General features: G+C 43.8%; 1 protein-coding gene across 4 annotated transcripts in view; it reads right to left on the bottom strand.

Moving 5' to 3' along the window:
• LOC119568810 (formin-like protein 14) overlaps positions 1-22,500 on the bottom strand; it is a 103,481-nt gene that overhangs the window by 6,243 nt on the left and 74,738 nt on the right. For 2 of the 4 annotated variants that reach the window (XM_037917257.1, XM_037917260.1), the window contains one exon: positions 16,487-16,535. The gene's annotated coding sequence lies outside the window, so the exon portion shown is untranslated. Of the gene's footprint in view, positions 1-16,486; positions 16,536-22,268 lie in introns of all 4 variants that reach the window. The other 2 variants (XM_037917251.1, XM_037917265.1) reach the window with 2 other exon arrangements.

The following is a 22,500-nucleotide window of genomic DNA, read 5'->3' as shown; positions in this document are numbered from 1 at the left end:
TCTCTCTCTCTCTCTCTCTCTCTCTCTCTCTCCTCTCTCTCCAAAAACGGTGACACGACCGATTTCGGATAGACCCAAAAAGATACGATATGGGTCTGGATGGAGCTATGGAGTACGAGGCTGGCGAAAACATAAATAATAATAATAATAATAATAATAATAATAATAATAATAATAATAATCACAATAATAATAATAACAATAATAATAACAATAATAATAATAATAATAATAATAATAATAATAAGAGGAAGAAGACGAGGAATAGAGGAGAGAAGAGAATAAAGAAGAAAGAAAAAAGAAAAAAAGAAAAAGAAAAAGGAAAAACAATAAAAACAAAGAAAAAAAAAGAAGAAAAAAAAAACGATATGTTTCTTCTTATTCCCTCCGCCTCCAGACGCCCCTCTCTTGGGCCTTTCCAACCCTCTCTCTTCAATCCTGAATTTCCCCGTTTTTTTGAAGGTGAACACTCCAATAGAAATATTACAGGTCTCTCCGGGTGTAGTTTTAGTCACGTGAAAATAGGTGTATTATACTGAGAGACTACGAGATCCTAAGGAATGAGAAAAGGAAGTATTTCGTATATTCATACAAAGCGTGAGCACAGGAGGAGAGGGTATATGCACACGAGCGCGTCATAACAATGGGAGTTTGCGGAAAGGTATGGGTGTGTGTGTGTGTGTGTGTGTGTGTGTGTGTGTGTGTGTGTGTGTGTGTGTGTGTGTGTGTGTGTGTGTGTGTGTGTGTGTGTGTGTGTGCGCGTGCGTGTTTGTGTGTGTCTGTGTGTGTTAGAGTGTGTGTGCGTGTAGACGGCTGAACAGAGACATATTAACAGACAGATATTATACGTACATAAAAAAACGAGGAGGAGGTCTTACCCTCGACCTCCCCCCCCCCTTTACCACCTCCTTCAACCCCCCCCATTTCTAACCACACACGTCAAGACCGTAGGGGCAGCCCGTCACCCTTTGCATTACCGCGACAGGACGGCGGAAGGAGGATAATGAGGGGAGGTAGTTAGCATGGAGTGATTAGGAGAGGAGGAGGAGGAGGAGAGGAGGAAGAGAAGAGAGAGAGGGAGGGGAGGAGGAGGAGGAAGAGGAGGAGAGAGAGAGAGAGAAGAAGAGAGAGAGAAGAGAGAAGAAGAAGAAGAAGAAAGAAAGAGGAGGAGAGGAGGAGAAGGAAGAGGAGAAGAAGAAAAAGGAGGAGAGAGGAGGAGGAGGAGGAGGAGGAGGACGAGGAGGAGGAGGAGGAGGAGAAAGAGGGGGAGGAGGAGGAGGAGGAGGAGGAGGAGGAGGAGGAGGAGGAGGAGGAGGAGGAGGAAGGAAGAAGAAGAGGAAGAAGAAGAAGAGAGGGGAGAAGAAGAAGAAGAAGAAGAAGCAGAAGAAGAAGGAAGAGGAGGAGGAGGAGGAGGAGGAGGAGGAGGAGGAGGAGGAGGAGGAGGAGGAGGAGGAGGAGGAGGAGGAGGAGGAGCGGAGGAGGAGGAGGAAGAGGAGGAGGAGGAGGAGGAGGAGGAGGAGGAGGAGGAGGAGGAGGAGGAGGGGAGGAGGGGCGCTGCATTGTCTACGTGGAGATGAGAGCCAAGAGAGAGAACCGAAATCACGCGGAAACTTGGGATGGAGGAAGTTGGGCCGGAAATCGCATTTTACAAGGCTGTTTCGCACAACGACTTGCCGGTAACACCTTGCAGAACGACCAGGTAACTACTTCCAGGGTGTAGATGAGTGTGGAAGGGTATACGAGAGCTTATTCAGGCCTCGACTTAACACGGGAACCAGACCTTCTGGGCAAATGGACATCAACCGCGAGGCTCCAAAGCGGCTTATGGAAAAATATATGAAAGATAAACAAACCAGTAAATATATTAATTAATAAATACAAAAAACGGGGGGGGGGGGGGGGGCTAGCGATTTCAGTCGATTTCCGCCACAAACTCACTAACTCTCTCTCTCTGCGCTCGCGCGCGTCTATCTCTCTCTATGCCTCTTGTCTGTCTGTAATGTCCCTGTCTGTCTGTCTGTCTGTCTATGTCTGTCTGTCTGTCTGTCTGTCTGTCTGTCTGTCTGTCTGTCTGTCTGTCTGTCTGTCTCTCTCTCTTTCAATGCCATTTGAACCATTCCAAATAATCTTCGTCACAAAATAATCTCTCTCCCAATTACAGTCAGACACCATCCACTTTTAGCAACAACAAGCATCGCTATTACCGCTATACTGCCAAAGCGCAGCTCACACCGCGGCTCCGAAATCACGTAGCTAAACCACAAGTCAGAGGCCCGCAGTTCGCCTCTCTGCCTGGGGGTATCGCGTGCTAGCTGTTCGCTCTCGATCTTTCTCTCTCTTTTTTTTTGTCTTTCTTTCTCTCTATCTCTCTCTCTTTTTCTTTCTTTCTTTCTCTTTTTTTCTTTCTCTCGCTCTTTCTTTCTTTCTTTCTTTCGTTATCACTCACTCACTCGCTTCACCCTCCCACACACACGCACCCACACCCACCCACATCCACATACATACATACATACATACATACACACACACACACACACACACACACACACACACACACACACACTTTCTACACCCCGGGGGGTAAATTATTAAAATCACTGTATGGGTCGCAGTGCCTAGGGCTTAATTCACTTAGGCCTCATGTCAAGTTTCGATGGTATTGTTTCGAAGACGCTCACGCGCACACACACACACACACACACTCTCTCTCTTTATTTCTCTCTCTCTCTCTCTCTCTCTCTCTCTCTCTCTCTCTCTCTCTCTCTCTCTCTCTCCTCTCTCTCTCTCTCTCCATATACATAGTTATTTTTTTTATTCTCCCAGAACCTAAATTAGGTTAGGTTAGGTTTGGTTAGGTTAAGTTAGGTTAGGTTAGGTTAACAACGGTATGTAAACACATCGGCCACGCTTTACAGTACTAGATGAACCCATGTAGATCTTATAATACCTGTAAAATGGCTAGATTGTCTTTAAATTTGCCATCCACGAAGAGAAGGTAAACAATTAAGACCAAGTGACTGAGCGGGTGATGTGGGTGGGTGGGTGGTGTAGGTAGGTGGGTGGCTGGGTGGATAAGTAGGTGGGTAGGTGGGTGGGTGGTTAAGTGGGTAGGTAGGTAAGTGGGTGGGTGGTGTAGGTGGGTGGGTGGTGTAGGTGGGTGGGTGGTGTAGGGTGGGTGGGTGGTGTAGGTGAGAGTGAGAGTGAGAGTGAGAGTGAGAGCGAGAGTGAGAGAGTGAGTGTGTGTTTATGAATGCGTGAGATTGAGTGAGAATTGAGGTATGAACGTGTGAAAAAGATGGAATACATGCATGAATGTGTGTGATGTGTGCTTTCATGTGTGCTTACGAACCCGTGTAGGTGTGAGTGTGTGCGTGCGTGCAGGCTGTGTATTTTTCCAGCGCTGCCCTCAAACGCGCACCCCCCTTCCTCCCCATCCGCCGGTACATCCTCTGCCATTCAAAATTTTCACGCAAACTTTTGTAAAAACTTTCTCGGGCTCCGTCACAAAAGATTCTCCCTCCCAATGCCACCTTTCGAATTTCTTGTTCACCTTGTTTTCTTTTTCCATTCACTTGATTACAGAGAAGTTAAAGATCACGAGCATTGTGTACTTAGGCGAGACGTTGGCGCCATTGGGTGTGCTTTAAAACCGGCCGAGTTTTTGAGACGCATCAGCATGAACTTTGAACAACACGCTGTCACCACCTTGGTTCTCCCGAGGCTTGGCGCGGAGAACAATCGGTCGTTTATACCACTATTATGACCCGGGAGTGGGGGGGTTGGGGGGGGGGTAATCTGGTATCGCTCCACGTTGACATAGGTGCTCGTGGGAGAAGAAGGTAGGCCTATAATCACCTCCTTTCCCTTTCTTCTGTCTCCTTCCGCTACTCCCGGTTTCCTTCCTCCTCTTTCTTCCCCGGGATTAAAAAGTCATTAAGGAGCCCCCTCCCCCCCCTCCCCACACACAACCCTTAAACCTTGAGAGAGAGAAAATAACAAGATGAAGATGCTTACTCCACCAAACTCCTGTTTTTTTTTCTTTTAATCAGGAGAGCAACGCCAGCTACACGTCCTTCGCGCGGATCAAGGCGAGGTCACTTTCCCACGGTCAGCATTTTTTTCCCACGGTCAGCCATGCTTTCTTCCCACGCTCACCGCACTCGCTGAGACACGTTTCCGCCGCCCGTAATTTTTGTGATCTCGGGTAATCGCGTGAGACCGGATGTCTTGTGATTGCAAAGCGTCTTGATCTGCCGGGGAAGAGGCGCTTGCATCTTGAGCAAGCAAAGGCGCCGGAAGGGTGGAGGATGGAGAGTGAGGGATGGAGGATCTAGGGTGAGGGATGGAGGATGGAGGGTGGAGGGTGAAGGATGAAGGGTGGAGGGTGGAAGAGGAAGAGCGTATGGCGGAAGGGTGGAAGGGTGGAGGGGGAAAGGGAAGGGTGGAAGGGTGGAGTGGAAAAGGGAAGGGTAGAGGGTGGGAGGGTAAGGACGAAGGACGGAAGAGGACTTAAGGGTGGAGGATAGAGGGTGGAAAAGGACTTCGAGGTGGAGGGTGGATAGTGAAGCGCAGATGGCGAAAGGGCGAAGGGTGGAAGGCAAGAATGAAAGACGTAGGGTGGGAGGAAGCTCAAAAGTGAAGAATGGAGGATGAAAAGAGAGCTAAAAAGGTGGGAAATGAAAGGCGGAGAGTGAAGAATGAAGGACGGAGAGTGAAAGAAAGCTCAAAAGTGAAGAATGGACGCCGGAAGGGTGCAAATAAGGGTGGAGAACGAAGGGTGGGAAGGGACGCCGCACAAGGCAAGCGTTTTTAAGACTTGCACATCAAGCGTTTAATGTGTGCAAGCTTTCAAGTATTGCCGAAAGAAACTGCACCAGAAGATAACACCAATTTAGGAGGATGCGGTTAGGCGAAAATTATATCTTTTTGGTTTGAGTGGGACTAAAAAAAAAAAAAAAAAAAGTGGATCCAGATGACTGCCTGTGTGGATGAAAGTGGATAAAAAAATAAGATCCACCTAGCTGAGTATCTCCACTCAGATAGTGACTGAAACGAGAGTCGTCTTATGTTGAACAAAAACAAAATAAAAGTCACAAACCGATGAAGATGAACATACAAAAACAAAACAACAAAAAAAAGTCACAAACCGACCGTGAACAAAAACGTCACAGACCGATGAAGGTTGAAAAAAAGGCCACAACCCAATGAAGGTGAACAAACAAACCTAAAACCAAAAAACCGTCACAACCAGACGGTAGTGAACGAAGTACGTGACGCAGCCTCCCTCCTCCCGCCTCACCCGCCCAGCGTGACGAAGGTGGTCAATTCAGTCCGCCATAAAAACCGCTTAAGTGTGACATCTCAAGATCATTCAACCGCTCGATCGAACGTAGCGCAAACCTAGCGCCTTTCTCCGCTACATTTCTGTCCAGGAAGTTACTGTCATAGTGTTCTCTCGGGGCTTCTGTCAAGGCTTGCTTGTCATACGATTGTCATACTGTTCTCTCGGGGCTTCTGTCAAGGCTTGCTTGTCATACGATTGTCATACTGTTCTCTCGGGCTTGTCACGGCTAGCTTGTCATACTACTGCCATATACTGTTCTCTCAGGACTCCTGTCATAGCTTGCTTGTCATACTATTGTAGAACTGAACATCATATTCCAACTAAAGCGGATATTTTCGTTACAACGCTTTACTGATTACCCCGTCACACAGGCACACAATACAGCCATAAATAAAAATTCACTTATTCTCACTCGACGTTCACGGTCTGTTGTCACACGTCACTGTCATATCTCTGGCATTTCGCTGTCACAATTCATCACTGCACAGTCGAACGGCGGTGCATTTACACACACACACACACACACACACACACACACACACACACACACACACACACACACACACACACACACATACACACACACACACACACACCACACACACACCACACACACACACACACACACACATACACACACACACACGCACACGCACACACACACACACGCACACACATATATACATATACACTTTTTTTTATCGCACACCACTTCAAAACTCCGATCACCGCTCACTGTAATATTCACCAAAACGCGTTTTCTGTAAATTCACCAAAAAACATTGTAGGCTCAATAAAAATTCACCAGAAGACACAGTACGCCCCTGTAAATTCACCAAAAAACGCACAACACATTCACAGCAAACCCACTAGTACGTCCACCGTAAACCAACCAGTTCGTTACCCGCACGCAGCAAATCCACACCAGTATTCCACAGAAGGACTTAAAGCGAGAATTATCCCATTTAGGGTCAACCAATTATAATCCCAGGACACCCTACATACCCATAACTATCGCCATTATATTTAATCATACCCAAATTAATTCACGAGTTTAATAACACCACCGAATACCATTACTGTTAGTCCTAACCCACGACCGTAATTGTCTTGAAGAAGATAAATAACAATAAGAGAAGAGAATGATAATAACAAGAACATGAAATAGAACAAAAAACAATAGCAATAATAAAAAACAAGACATTGGAAAATAACAATGAGATAAGAAAAGAACACAAGAAATAGAACAAAAATAACAAATCTAAACAATAACAATAACAAACACAAAGACCAATATCAGTAACAAACAATAACAATAACAAAAAAAAAAACAATAACAAGAAATAAAACAAACACAAAAACAAGAACATGGAAACAAAACAAACAATAACAAACACAAGAACAAGAAATAAAACAAATAAGAACAATAAATAACACAAACACACAATATCACAACCACAATAACAATACCACGAACGAACGCAAGAACAATTTACTAACACAACACCAGACCACACAACCACGCGAACCAACGCAAGAAAACCAGTCCTCCTCCTATGCACAGTGCACTTCCTCGTCCTTGCAAAGAGACGGCGGCCGCACGTGTCGAGAGCGAACAGCTGGGAGACGTTATATGTGCGCTAAACAACCGAGCCTTTTATCAAGGAGGAAGTTGGGTAAGAAAACATATTATTAGCGTTTAGGAAGGAAAGAGGAAGGAGGGGTAGGGAGTGGAGGGAGTGGAGGGGAGGGAGGGATGGGAGAGGGATGGGAGGGAGAGGGATGGGAGGGAGGGAGGGAGGGAGGGAGTGGAGGGAGAAAGGAAGGGGAGGAGAGAGGAGGAGAGAGGAAGAGGAGGAGGAGGAGGAGGAGGAGGAGGAGGAGGAGGAGGAGGAGGAATAGGAGGAGTAAAAGAGAAGAAGAGGGAGGAGGAAGAAGAAGAGGGAGGAGGAGGAAGAGGAGGAGGGAGGGGGACGGAGGATGGGGGAAGAAGAAGAAGAAGAAGAAGGACGAAAGAGAAGAAGAAGAAGAAGAAAGAGAAGAAAGAGAAGAAAAAGAAAAAAGAGAAGTAGAAATAGAGGAAAGAGAAGTAGAAATAGAAGAAAGAGATGAAGAAGAACGTGAAAAATGAAAAGAAAAAGAAGCAGACGCAGCAGCAGTATGAACAGAAGTAAGACGAGGGAGTATGAGGAAGAAAGGGAGGGGGAGGGGGGAGGGGGGGAGTGAAAGGTTAGGGGGGGGAGTGAACACCTGCCCAGGATCGACCTTCCGCTAATCACCGCACAATCGGAGTCCCCTTCTCGATGCGAACTGCCTAATCACACCTGATCCGTGAATAAGCCTCGACTGGCGGACAAACAGCACTAATTCGCACGTCCTTTACGTTATCCGTCTGTCGTGTCTACTCCATTTTATATTCTCACTCGCTTTTTCTGCCATTTCTCTCTCCCCTTTTTCTCTCCGTCTCCAACTCCTTTGCTCTCCCTCCCCTGCCAATCTCTTTCTCCCTTCCTCTCCCTCCCCTGCCAATCTCTTTCTCCCTTCCTCTCCCTCTCCTGCCAATCTCTCTCCCTTGCTCTGCCTCCCCCCTGCCAACCCCTCCTCCACTCCCCACCACTCAACGAACTCCCCTCCCCCACCCCCTCCCCATTCACTCCATAAGCGAGCTTAGTAACCATAGCCCGCTGCCCTATGCCTGTCTGTCTGCCTGCTGTGCCTCGTTCACTTTCACTATCTCTTCCTCCCTCTCTCTTCCCCCCCTCCCCTCCCCGCCTCCTCCCTCCTCCCCTCCTCAAACCTCTCTCCTCACCCCTCTCTACTCCCTCCTCCCTCATCCCCTCCTTCCTCCATCCTACCCGCCTCACCCCTCCCTCCCTTTCATCCTCCTCTCCTCTCCTCACCCCTTCCCTCCCCTCCTACCTCCTCTCAACTCCTCCTACCTCCTCTCTCTCCTCCCTCGCCCCTCCTCTCTCCTCCCCCTACCCCCACCTCCCCTCCCCCTCGTACCCAGTAACCAGTACCCTCCTTTCTACACTGATAACGACCTTTACTATACCTATGCACTCCTACACAGACATTCGCCTACAACACTAACTTTTCCTTTCATTTTTCCACCTTTTCAATTTTTTTTCGTTTTCCATTACGTCTGTTCATTTCCTAATAGTTTTTCTTTCCGTTCTCTTTACATTTAATTTTCTTCACTGGGTCTCTCTCCATCTCCTAATCTTTTTCTTCTCTTGAACTTTATTTATCATTCTTCATCACGTCCTTCCTTTCCTAATCAATTTCTTTATTTTTTTTTTTTCCATTTTTTTCCCCTTAGGGTTCATTCATTTCCTGAATTCATTTTCTTCTATCTCCCATGCTGCATTCTTCATTAGCTTTATCCATTTCCGAATCATTATTTCCTACAGCCACCTTTCGCAGTCATTTTCCTCATGATTGCCATTAAAACGTCATGCCCTGGATTACACCATGCGAGAATACGTTCTTAATATGGGGGGTATAACTGCCTTGCAACTTCCTTTAATTTTTCTTTCATTGCAAATCCTTCTTTCGCCTTCCGGGGGCGAGTTAATAACATCATCGGAGTATTCAGCACGAGAGAGAGAGAGAGAGAGAGAGAGAGAGAGAGAGAGAGAGAGAGAGAAGAGAGAGAGAAGAGAAGAGAAGAGAGAGAGAGAGAGAGAAGAGAGAGAGAGAGAGAGAGAGAGAGAGAGAGAGAGAGAGAGAGAAAACACTAATCCTTATAAATTTCGAAATGTCACGATGTTGTTCAGATTTATCGGTGTGTCTGCTTTGTTCAAGGGAGAGAGAGGGTTGTCTGTCTGTTTCTCTTTTCTCTTGTCTTCTCTTTCTCTCTTCTCCATTCACTCTCACTTTCATTCTTACTCTCACTCACTCACTCTTTTCCTCCTCGTGTGTGTGTGTGTGTGTGTGTGTGTGTGTGTGTGTGTGTGTGTGTGTGTGTGTGTGTGTGTGTGTGTGTGTGTGTGTGTGTGTGTGTGTGTGTGTGGTGGCGCGTGCGTGTATACGTGAGAGAGGCAGACGGAGGAAGAGAAGGAGAGAGAAAGAAGAGAAGAGAAGAGAAGAGAAGAGAAGAGAAGAGAAGAGAAGAGAAGAGAAGAGAAGAGAAGAGAAGAAAAGAGAAGTGAAGGAGAGAAGAGAAAGAGACAGAGACTGCGCGTGATGTAATCACCCCGCCTTCCCTTACATAAAACAGTCGTGTTTAAGAGCAAAAACACGCGATACAAACACAATCATAATTATACCCCAAGTTTCTCTCCTGGAAGTCCGCCCATCTCTTTTTCTCTCGCTTACGAACTGCTTTTTACGAACCTATATATATATTAACGACTTCCGGTGAAAAATGTCGTCTGCTTCAGGGTTCCGGACATAAAACTTATCAAAAGGGAGTCAGGTTGCATCTAATAATTAAGGAAAAGAAAGTCGAATGAAAAAATGAGAGATTATATAAAGAACAAAGAGCGAATGACGTTAATAATTAACGTGTAATTCAATATTTCAATAACTTGGTGGCGGGAAGGGGTAACAGGCCTAAGGGGCAAAAATACAGAAATTGTATACAAATATTTTTAATTATCTTTAAAATAGCGTTGATTCGCATGCAAATACTGCCTGTATAGAAATACGTCATTAATAAAGATAAATAAATGCGTTTTGTGTGGTATTTACTTTTAATTAAATTGATGGGCAGGTGTGAGAGCAAGACTCAGCTATGGCAGGAAGGGGGAGGGGGAGGGGGTGGGGGGAGGAGAAAAAAGAAGACGACGAAAAAGACGAAGAAGAAAACAAAGAAAGCGAAAAAGGAGATAGTAAAGAAAGAAAGAAAGAAAGAAAGAAAAGAAAAAAAACATTAGGATTACCAGCCATAACACAAACTATATTTAAGTCAATGCCAACACCAGCACGGCATCACCTGCACACACAAGGCTCTCGTCCAAGGATGCTAAGTGATCAGTCAAAAACCCAGAAGAAGAAGAAGAAGAAGAAGATGATGAAGAATGATGAAGAAAATGAATGAAGATGATGAAGAAAATGAAGATGAAGATGATGAAGAAGAAAATGATGAAGATGTTGATGAAGAAGATGAAGAAAATGAAGAAGACGAAGAACAAGGAAAAGACGTGCGTTGAAGGAATAAAACTTTTCAGATGTCAGAGTACAACCTGGATTTCGTGGACGTAAAGGGGAAGGGGAAGGGGGGGGAGGGGGAGGGGAAGGGGGGGAAGGGGGGAGGGAGAGGGAAGGAGAGGGAGAGGGGATGGGGGAGAGTGAAGGAGAGGGAGAGGGGAAGGGAGAGGAGAGAATGGGGGAGAGGGGAAAGGAGAGGAAAGGGAAGGGAGAGTGGAGGGAGAGGGCAGAGGAATGGGAGGAGAGGGGGAAGGGGAGACAAAGAGAAAGGCGAGGATTAAGCAGGGGAGAATGAGAGACAATGGGCGGGGGGAGGGAGAGAGGTAAGATGAGAAGTAGAGGAGAAGGGAAGGCGGGGAGAGAGAGAGAGTGAGAGGGGAGAGAGGGGAGGGAGGGACGGAGGGGGAGAGGAGGGAGGGAGGGGAGGGAGGAGGGGAGGGAGGGAGGGAGGGGAGAGGAGAGAGAGAGAGAGGAGAGAGAGGGAGGGAGGGAGAGAGAGGGAGGGAGGGAAGAGAGAGAGAGAGAGAGAGAGAGAGAGAGAGAGAGAGAGAGAGAGAGAGAGAGAGAGAGAGAGAGAGAGAGAGAGAGAGAGAGAGAGAGAGGATAAATAGACAGACAGACACAGATAGAAAGAAAAATTATAAAAGACAGGGACATATCCAAGGCAAGATACGAAAAGAAAAAAAAATCGAAAGAAAGCAAAGCATAGAGACCAGAGAACAGAGAGAAGAGCCAAAAAGAGAACTAAGGAAAAGGAGTAACACGACAGCCGCCACAACAGCCAACCAGAGAGCGCTGGTCGAGGCCGGTTTCGAAGGGTCATGAGACACGCAGAGACGCAGTGAGCCGCACACGTTAATTAATCGGGGTCGAAACCAGACGGCGAAACGACAAAATCTATAATCGGGGTCGAAACTAGACGGCGAAACGACAAAACCTATGATCGGGGTCGAAACTAGACGGCGAAGAAAAATCTTAATCTGGTCGAAATAGACGGCGATAAGTACATTATTACATCGGGTCGAAACTAGACGGTGAAAACAAAATTATATCGTGGTAGAAACTAGATGCGAAATCTACATCTAAATGCTATATTCGGGTCGAATACATACGGTCAAGACTACAAATCTATGATCGGTCGAACCATGACGCGAAACGTACAAAACCTATGATGGGGTCATAATCAACGGCGAAACGATACAAACCTATGATCGGTCGCATATTATATACGGCGAAACTTACAAAACTTAAATCGTGTCAACTAGACGCAAACACAAAACCATGATCGGCAACACACGCGAAACGACAAAACCACACAGACAGCAAACTAACAGCACAACGACAAACTATGTGGGTCGAAATGACCAAATTGGTGTTACAAACCAAAGGGTTTTTACTCACACCCGACGACGAAAACCCCATGATCGGGTGTCGAATAGACGGCGAACGAAAAACCTGAATCGGGTTGAAACCAACGCAACGAGAAAAATCAATGCTTCTGGGATTCTTCAATGTTTTACATTATGTTTTCAATCATTTACATGTTGTCATTTCACGTGCGTCAGCATACTTATATTTCATATGTACATTCATACTGATCATTATCTTGTTAATTACCCTATCTCATTACATTCAGTACTCCATATTATATTCAATATATATTCTGCTAATACTATCTGTATTCCATATTTTATATGACAACATTACATTACATATTTCAATATTATACATTACACATCACCACTACACACATCATCACACACACATCCATCATCATCACGTAGTTCTGAAATGTTCCACAAATTGTCGTGTTTTACAACCAAAAGGATTTTTTTTCCCTAACACCTCCAGCATTATCTGAAAACTCCACGTGCTTTTTGCAATAGACACAGATAACAGGTGTTAGATTCAGGTTGTAATCCAACGCTCCAACTTGGCTAGCATGTTTCATTCATTCATTCATTCTTCATTCATTCATTTATTCTTCATTCATTCATTTATTCACTTTTCATTCTCACTCCTCCATTTTTTTTTTTCATTCACTCACTCTCACTCACTTATTCTTCATTAATTCACTCATTCTTCATTCATTCATTCACTCATTTTTCATTCATTCACTTACTCATTCTTCATTCATTCACTTACTCATTCTTCATTCATTCATTCACTCATTCTTCATTCATTCATTCACTCATTCTTCATTCATTCATTCACTCATTCTTCATTCATTTACTCCTTCATCCATTCATTCATTTACTCATTCCTCATTTATTCATTCATTCACTCATTCTTCATTCATTAATCACGTCACATACACATACTCAAGGGTAAGGCGCACATCAACAGATGAATATGCATGGCCGTGCGCGAGGCGGTAAGCCATATGAAGAAGAAGAAAAAAGGGGGGAGAGAAAGTGATAAAGATAAAGAAAGAGAGAGAGAAAGAAATTGAGAAAGGAAGAGTGAAAGAATGAAAGAAGGAAAATGAGAAAGAAATTGAAAGAACGAAGGAAAGAAATTGAAAAAGAAATTGAGAGAACGAAGGAAAGAAATTGAGAAAGTGAGAAAAAAAAAACGAAAGAAATTGAAAGAGAGAAAGAAAAAGAAATTGAAAAAGAAAGAAAGAAAAAAAAAACACCTATATTTTCTCCCTTTAGCCCCATTCGGACCTTGTAAAGATTTAAAACAATGCTTTATCGGAGAAGTTGGGTCCTTAATGGTTCAACTAAATAACGCAAGAACACGTAATGTGGCCTATTTTATAGTTCTCTGCAAAACGACTATTTCGCTGAACTAACTATTCATCTTAGTCTTTCGTTCCTTATTCTCACTATTTTTTTCCCCAAATTTCAACTTTTTTCTTTTATTCATTCTTTCTCTCTGTCTCTCTCTCTTGTTCTTTTTTTTTTTTTCTCTCTCTCTCCACCCTTACCTAACCCATTCCTTCTTCCTCAGCCCCCACTCCTTCCTTCCTTCCTTCCTTCCTCCCTTCCCCTCTCCCTCTCCCTCCCTCCTCCATCCCTCCCTCCCTCCCCCTCCCTCTCTCCCAACCTCCTTCCTTCCCTCTCTCCCTCCCCATCCACCCATCCCCCTCCCTCCTTCCTTCCCCTCCCTCCCTCCCTTCTCCCTCTGCCTTTAACAACTCATTACCCCCTCCCCTACACCTCGTCACGGTCACAACACAAACGGCCCTGAGTAGCCACAGAACACAACGTGACGCGCAAGACCACTAAAACGCCTTTACGTCGACAGTGGATGTTTCTCGGAGACCCAATATTTTTCTTCGTGGCCGATTCGTTTCATGCCCTTTCTTTCTTGTCTGTTTGTGTGTGTGTGTGTGTCTCTCTCTTTTATTTATTTACTTTTTTTTCTCTTACTCTATTCTCTCTCTCTCTCTCTCTCTCTCTCTCTCTCTCTCTCTCTCTCTCTCTCTCTCTCTCTCTCTCTCTCTTCTCTCTCTCTCTCTCTCTCTCTCTTCTTTTACTTGTCTCTCCTCCTCCACCTTTTACGCTTCCTCCACCCTTTTCCCCTTCTTCACTCTTCCCCCCTTCACCCCTTCTCCCCTCTTCCCTCCCTTCACCCTTCTCCCCTTCTTCACCCTCCCCCCCTTCTCTCCTCTCCTTCCCTCTTGCCCCCTCACCCCTACCCACCCACCCCCAACTAATGGTCACCACAAGATCAGACATCGTCACCGTCACCGTCAACCCCCCCCCCCCCCCGACGTAACGCAACGACACGAGTGGGCGGCCAAGCGGTGGGCGGCCAAGGGGTGGGGGGCCAAGGGGTGGGCGGCCAAGGGGTGGGCGCCCTGACGAACTCTGCCGCCCACCAGATGTTCCTGAAGAAGAAGAAGAAGAAAGAGAGAAGAAGGAGAAGAAGAAGAAGAAGGAGAAAAGAAGAAGAAGGAGAAGAAGAAAAGAGAAGAGAAGAAAGAAAGGAAAGATCTGAGAAAGAAGAAGAAAAAAAAAGAAAAAGACGAAGATAGGATAATGAGGAAAAAGGGAAAGATGGAGGAGGAAGACGAAGAGGAGGAGTTAGGAGGAAAAAAAGGAAGAGGAAAGAGGAAAAATAAGAGGTAATGGAAGAGGAGATAATGAAAAGGGGACAAGGAAGAATGGAGAAGGGAAATACGAACAAATGAAGGAACGGGAGGAGGAGGAGGAGGAGGAGGAGGAGGAGGAGAGCAGGGGAGGAAGAGGAGGAGGAAGAGGAAGAAGAGGAGAAGGAGGAAGAGGAAGAAGAGGAGAAGGAGGAAGAGGAAGAAAAGGAGGAGGAGGAAGAGGAAGAAGAGAAGGAAGAGGATGAAGAGGAGAAGGAAGAGGATTAAGAGGAATAGGAGGGGAGGAAGGAACCACGACGAGAAGGGACGTCACTCAAATCTCCTTCAAAACAAAGATAATTATCAAGCAATCAAAACAAACCAAAACGCAAACAGGGAGACAAACCCTCCTTACCTGAGCAAACAAACGACACACGCACGCACATACACACATACATGCACGTACACATAAACACAAACAAATAGACAGACAGACAGACAGACAGACAGACACACACACACACACACACACACACACACACACACACACACACACACTCGCCCTCACCCTCACCCCCACACCCCCACCACCCGACTAATTCCGACACCTCCCGACAGACAAGGCAAGAAAATAAAGCTCGGGAAACCAGCACCGACATGAGACCGACACGCGATCCGCCCCGACCGCCTTCGTCACTAGCACTAGCCACGGGTTGGGTCTTTCAGGTCTGGTCTTCAGGTCCGGTTGACGTGACCCCACCCCCCTATCCTTCCTCTTTCCCTCCCCCCATCCCACCTCTTTCCTTCCCCTTCCCCCCCCTCTCTTTCCCCTTCTCCCTCTCGATCCTGTATGATTCCTTTCGGCGCTTTGCTGAGAGATATCTCTTTCGCTCTTTGTCTGTGTGTTTTATCTCTTTCGCTCTTTGTCTGTGTGTTTTATCTCTTTCTCTCTCTCTCTCTCTTTCTCTTTCTCTCTATCTATCTATCTATCTCTATCTCTCTCTGTCTCTCTATCTATCTCTCTCTCTCTCTCTATCTCTATCTCTCTCTCTCTCTATCTCTGTATTTCTTTCTGTTTTTATTTCTTACTATTTTTCCTTTCCCCTCTATCTCTTCTCTTCCTCCCTCCCTCTTTTCCCCTCTACCTTTTCCTCCTCACCTCTATCTACCTCTTCCTCCCTCATTCTCTCTAACTCTTTTTCTTTCCCTCTCTCTACCTCTTTTTTCCCTCCCTCTCTTTACCTCCTATTCCCTCCCTTCTCCTTCCCTCTCTCTCTCTCCCTCTTCCTCCCTTCCTATCTCCCTCCCTTTCCCTCTCCCTCCCCCTCTCTTTCCCTCTCCTCTCCCTCTCTTTCCCTCTCCCTTCCTCCCTCCCTCTCCTTCCCTCTCCCTCTCCCTCTCGCGGTGTCTCTTTGCAACCACAGACGAAAGCTTAGAAAGGGGAGGGAAGGGTTTTCCATTTTTTCTGTTAAATTCCCCGAGATTTTTCCCCCATTTTTATTTTCATTTTTTTCTATTTACCTTTTTTATTTTTTTTTCTATTTTCTATTTACCTTTTTTTTCAAATCTCTTTTCGAGATTAAAACTCGGCTGTGAAACTCGGCTCACAGGCGAGCGGATGAAGGTTATAAGATGATCGCTTCAGTGTTCATTTTCGCAAGGCTATAATGTCGTAATAAAGGTGCTTTCCGTTGATATTACTCCACTACAAGACCACTCTAATCCACTTCCCGGCTCGTTCCACTTCAGATCTAACCCTACTCCACTCTGCTCTGCTTAGTTCTACTCTGCTTTACTCTGCTTTACTCTGCTCTGTTCTACTCTGCTCTGTTCTGCTCTACTCTGCTCTGCTCTGCTCTGCTTTGCTCTGCTCTATTCCCACCCCGCTCTACTCCACTCACTTCCACCCCACTCCACCTCCCACCCTTACTCCACAACACAATACTCACCAGTATGTGGGGTCGTGACCTCGCCCGACCTTCACTTCAGGCCGTAAGTCTGTGGGAGAAGAGACATGAGCTGTGACATGCTGTGGCTGTGCGATGCCGAAAGAAGAGTCCCCCCCCCCTCCCCCCCTTTTCCCGCCGCTGTGCTGTGTCAGAGGCAGTATATGCTGAGAGTATTTGATGCTTATTTTATGCTGTGTTTATGGGGTCGATATCGGCAGAATCGTTCGCTGTGTTGCATTAATATTAATAATTATATTAACATCGGGTTATTGCTTCTTCAAATTTGCATCGACGACAATGCATGATTATGATACATACAGTTGCTTTAAGATTAAATAAATAATTGTGATACATTTAACTGTTCAATTGAATGTATGATTATGATGCATAAAATTGCTTTAAATCAAATGAATGTATACTTACGCTAAACTTAGCTATTTTAGAAGTGACTGAATGCACAATTAGGATACAATCAATTGCTTTAAAATCAATTGAATGCATGATCAAGATATATCCCCTTGCTTTAAAATCAATAAAACGTATTATTACATTATATCCAATTCTTTTAATATTAATTTTATGTATAATTATGATAAAGTCAAACTACATTAAAATAAACTGAATATGATAGAGATTTAAACATCTATCGTCATCATCATTTAAGTACAAGTCACTTTCAGCAGCCTATATATATCTAAATGTCACAGTCATTCATTTTCAGTATCCTATATATCAAATGTGTCACCATCACTCACTCTTAGCATCCTATATATATATCTAAATGTGTCATCATCACCCACTCTCACCACCCTATATATATCTAAATGTGTCACCATCACTCACTCTCAACATCATATCTATCTATATGTATCACCATCATTCTCTCTCAGCATCCGATATATATATATATATATATATATATATATATATATATATATATATATATATAATATAACATATATACATATATACATATATATACAATATATACAAATATACATATATATATATAATATATATATATATATATATATATACATATATATATACATATATATATAACATATATATATATAACTATATATATATATATATATATAATATATATATATACATATATAATATATATATATATATAATATAAATACACTATATATATATATAAACACATATAATATATATATACATATATATATATATATATATATATATATATATATATATATATAAATGTGTCGCCATCACCCACTTTCAACATCCCATATGTATCTAAATGTCACCCTCACTCACTCTCAGCATCATATGTATCTATATGCATCACCCTCACTCACTCTCAACATCCCATATACATCCAAAACGTGTCATCCTCATTCACCTTCAACATCCTACATCTATCTAAAATTGTCACGATCATTCACTATAGGTCACACTCGCGTCACTCACACGTCACAAAGATCCCCCCCCCCATTCACAATCACCGCCGAGAAATTCCCGATTCGTCACCATCGCACCATAAACAACTTTCCCTTAAATCTGGTTTTCGCCTCTTCGAAAAACCATGACCAATGAGAGATATCTAAAAAAAAAAAGGAAAAGAAAGAGAAAGAAGGAGATGGAGGAGGAGGAGGAGGAGGAGAAGAAAAGGTAGGAGGAGGAGGAGGAGGAGGAGGAGGAGGAGGAGGAGGAGGAGGAGGAGGAGGAGGAGGAGGAGGAGGAGGAGGAGTAGGAGGAGGAGGAGGAGGAGGAGAAGGAGATGAAGAGAAGAAGAAAAGGAAAAAATAAAGAAAGGAAAAAGAATGAAAAAGAATAAAATCGATCAGATAAAATGCAAACATCGCGGTATTTTAGTTTTATTTCTAATAATAATATCCCTCCTTCCCTTTCTCTCTCTCTCTCTCCTCCTTTCTCTCTCTCTCCTCCTTTCTCTCTCTCTTTCCCTTTCTCTCTCTCTTTCCCTTTCTCTCTCTCTTTCCCTTTCTCTCTCTCTTTCCCTTTCTCTCTCTCTCTCTCTCTATCGCTCTCTCTCTCTCCCCCTTTCTCTCTCTCTTTTACATCACATTTTAAAAAAAATCAACCTCTCTACGTCACTTCGGTCACAGACACCACTACAGACCGATTCTCAGACCAGGCGACGGCGAAAGAAAGAAAGAGAGAAAGAAAGAAAGGAAGAAAATGAAAGAAAGAAAGAGAGAGAAAGGATGAAAAGAGAGAGAAAGGAGAAAGAAAGAAAGAAAGAAGAGAGAAAGAAAGAAAGAGAGAGAGAGAGAGAGAGAGAGAGAGAGAGAGAGAGAGAGAGAGAGAGAGAGAGAGAGAGAGAGAGAGAGAGAACACATGGGCTGATCACCACATACTGGCCACATGACTAATACCACGCGTTCCGCATGGCCCCGACTCTCCAGATCTCTACAGAGACTCGAATGAAAAAAGCGAGTGACTGACAGAGCGAGAAATGTAACTTGAGCGCGTCGTTATGATCATCATTAAAATTACTTTACTTTTTTTCTATATTTGACGAGGACGGATGGATTCACACAGCGAGAAATATAGTTGTTATAATTTCTTCATTATAGTTATTATGTTTTTTATATTTATTGAACGCGAATGTATCCACACAGCGAGAAATATAAATCATTTCTTCACTATAGTTACTACGTTTTCCATATTTGTCGAGAGCGGATGGCTTCTCAAAGCGAGGAATTTCACTCACATATACTTTTTTTCTTCACTTGTCGAGAATGTAACTTTGGTATTTCGGTGTTATAATATTCATCATAATTAATTTCCCCTTTTTTCCTAAATTACTCGAGAACGAACGTCTTCACATAACGAGCAATATAACTGTGTGATGTTATATCTTCATCTAAAGTTACTTTCATTTTTTCCTCTTTCAACATTCATCCCAAGAATTCACCTTCATCATAATATTTTATTTATTTATTTATTTATTTATTTATTTATCTTTTTCGAGAAAATGTAACTTCGGTATTATGAGGGTTGCATCTTCTAAAAATAACTTTAATTTTTTCCTCTTATCGCAAGAAAAGAGAGAAAAAATTATGAAAAAAGTAGAAAGTAGAAAAAATAGTAAAGTAGAAAAGAAAAACGTACAAAAAAGTAGAATAGTAAGAAAAAGGTAGAAAAAAGTAGAAAGTAGAAAAGTAGTAAGTAAAAAAAGTAAAAAAGTAGAAAGTAGAAAAAAACAGAAAAGTAGAAAAAAAAAAAGCAGAAAAAAAGGTATAAATGACATTACCCTCACAACGCGAGAGCAAACATCATGCACGATGAAGACACTAATTCTCATTCATAGCATCTCCATAAACCATTACGCAACATTCTGTGCAACCTTCGTAAATTATCTTGTCATTACAAACTCACTTTCCACAAGAATCACAATGATTTATTTCTTTAACAACTTGTATCAAACACTAAATTCTGTAGCTAGCAATGTCACTAGCATCAGTTAAACAGAATTTTACTTAGAAGGCAAATCAAATCTAATAACTAATCTGCAGAATTTCATAAAAAAAAACTAAAAACTAAAAAATAAGAGAAAAACAATTTCACCAAAATGCACCCAATTTTTCAAAACACCCAATTAAAAAAAAAAACTAAATCCATTCCCAATTTCACAAAAAAAACACTTCCAATTTCAATTCTTTTTTTACAAAAAAACACCAAATTTACCAGAAAAAAAAAAATTACACAAAAACACCACCAATTTCGTCCCCTACACCCCCCACCCCCCACCCAATTTACCGACCGACTTCACACAAACACAAAAACAACACTCGCCTCTCGCCAAGAACGGACAGCAACCGATCAGCTTCAAGACACAAGATTACAAACCTTATATTACCGCATCCCAACAGCAAAAAAACAAAACACGACCATCGCCCCTTAAACACCCACCCCTACAAGGCACTCCCCGCTAACCACTGCAAGTCGCAACTTACAAGGAAAACAAAAACACAACAACAACAAAAGAATAAGAAATAAAGAACAAAAATGTACTTCACAAGGACCTATCCCATCATGCACATCCATATCATAAACAAGAACCGCACCTAACACGCTCACATACACGCGGTGCACACAAATGGTTGTTATGAAAGACACACACGCACACAAATGGCTGTTCTGAAAGGCACACACGCACACAAATGGCTGTTCTGAAGGATTTCTTGCATGCGCGTTGGACAAGCAAGTGTGGCACCCACATTAATCCGAATGCGAGCCTTCTCCTTTGCTGATAAATATGTACTGGCACAGGCTTGAACAAGGGCTATATATGTGCTTGTATAGACCTTGAGTTTGAAGGCAAAGCATTAATAAATTCGATAGTAATACAGGTGTTTTAGGCATTTAGAGGGAAACTGAGAAAAGCAGAGGAGGAAAAAAGGAGAAAAACGGAGAGGGAGAGGGAGCGAGGCAGAGAGAGATGGAGGGGGGGGAGGGGGGAGGGGGGAGAAGGGAAGGAGAAAAGAGAGAAGAGAGAAGAGAGAGTGAGAGTGAGAGTGAGAGTGAGAGTGAGGAGAGAGAGAGGAGGAGGAGAGAGAGAGAGAGAGAGGGAGAAGAGAGACAGAGAGAGAGAGAGAGAGAGAAGAGAGAGAGACAGAGAGAGAGAGAGAGAGAGGAGAGAGAGACAGAGACAGAGAGAGAGACAGAGAGAGAGAGAGAGAGAGAGGAGAGACAGAGAGAGAGAGACAGAAGAGAGAGAGAGGAGAGAGAGACAGAGAGAAACTGAGACACACACATAGACAGAACCAAAGAGAGAGAAAGAGAAATACATGGAGACCTAGATTTAGGGACAGAGAGAGAGACAGGAGGCAGAGACAGAGGCAAGGAGGAACAGAGAGACAGCAAGCATTCGACACAATGAGACAATAAGACAGAGTCGGGGAGACAGATGACGAGACAAGAAGACATACACACGGAGAGAGAGAGGGAAAGAAAGAGAAGAGAGAAGAGAGAAAAAGAGAAAGACAGAGAGAGAGAGAGAGAGAGGAGAGGAGAGAGAAGAAGAGAGAGAGAGAGGAGAGAGAGAAGAGAGAGAGAGAGAGAGGAGAGAGAGAGAGAGAGAGAAGAGAGAGAATGCAAGTAGAATACACAAGCAGGCAGAGCAGGGAGACCAGAGAGACAGGCATGACAGAGAGGAAACAGAGAGGAGCAGGAGAAAGAAAAGAGACAAGAGTAAAATACTAATATAATCTAAATATATAAATTATTATTTAACTATAATAGACAGGCAAAGGCCAACATAACACGAGAGGAGGAGAAGAGAGAACGAGAGAGAGAGAGAGAGAGAGACAGAGGAGAGAGGAGAGGAGAGAGGGAGGAGAGGGAACGAGGGAGAGGAGAGGGAAGGAGAGGGAGAGGGAGAGAGAGAGAGAGAGAGAGAGAGAGAGAGAGAGAGAGGAGAGAGAGAGAGAGAGAGCACACGCGCACAAATACACAAACAAACAAACAAACATACAAACGCACACACAACACAACACACAAGACAAGACAACATAACACACACACCACAACACAAAGCCTCCCGCCCGCACCTCGGTTTTCCTCCAAGACCATCCAGGTAAGTTCACCTGCCTACGCAATCATCCTTACACGGGGGGAGCGATGCAAGGTCTTCCTCCAGGAATCAAAAAGGAACTAATAACAAGAACAAACACAAACGAATAAACAAAACAAATGGGAAGTGAGGGTAAGTATCCTAGGAGTCCTACAGTCCGAGGGAAAGGTGATATGCCGTGGTCCTTCTCCTGGCAAAGGGACGACTCACCTGGTGAACAGCTGATCGCCTCTTCCTTAGGTGTGTGGCCGGCCGCCGACTTGCCTCCTAATACACACGTAATCCCAGCACTGTATCGGTCTCGACTTATATTTCATTCCTAAAATGACGTTATATCATGTTATGTTTTTTTTCTTTAATACATTCTCCCGGTGGTTATACAACGAGAGAGTTGACAGCACGAATTAGTAGAGGATAGAGACAATGGAGGAGGCGCTGTCAC

This window comes from Penaeus monodon, chromosome 4 (assembly GCF_015228065.2).
Source record: "Penaeus monodon isolate SGIC_2016 chromosome 4, NSTDA_Pmon_1, whole genome shotgun sequence".
In the NCBI taxonomy this organism is placed as follows: Eukaryota; Metazoa; Arthropoda; class Malacostraca; order Decapoda; family Penaeidae; genus Penaeus; species Penaeus monodon.
The sequence above is the reverse complement of the archived record's forward strand: the minus strand, read 5'-3'. Positions and strand labels throughout refer to the sequence as shown.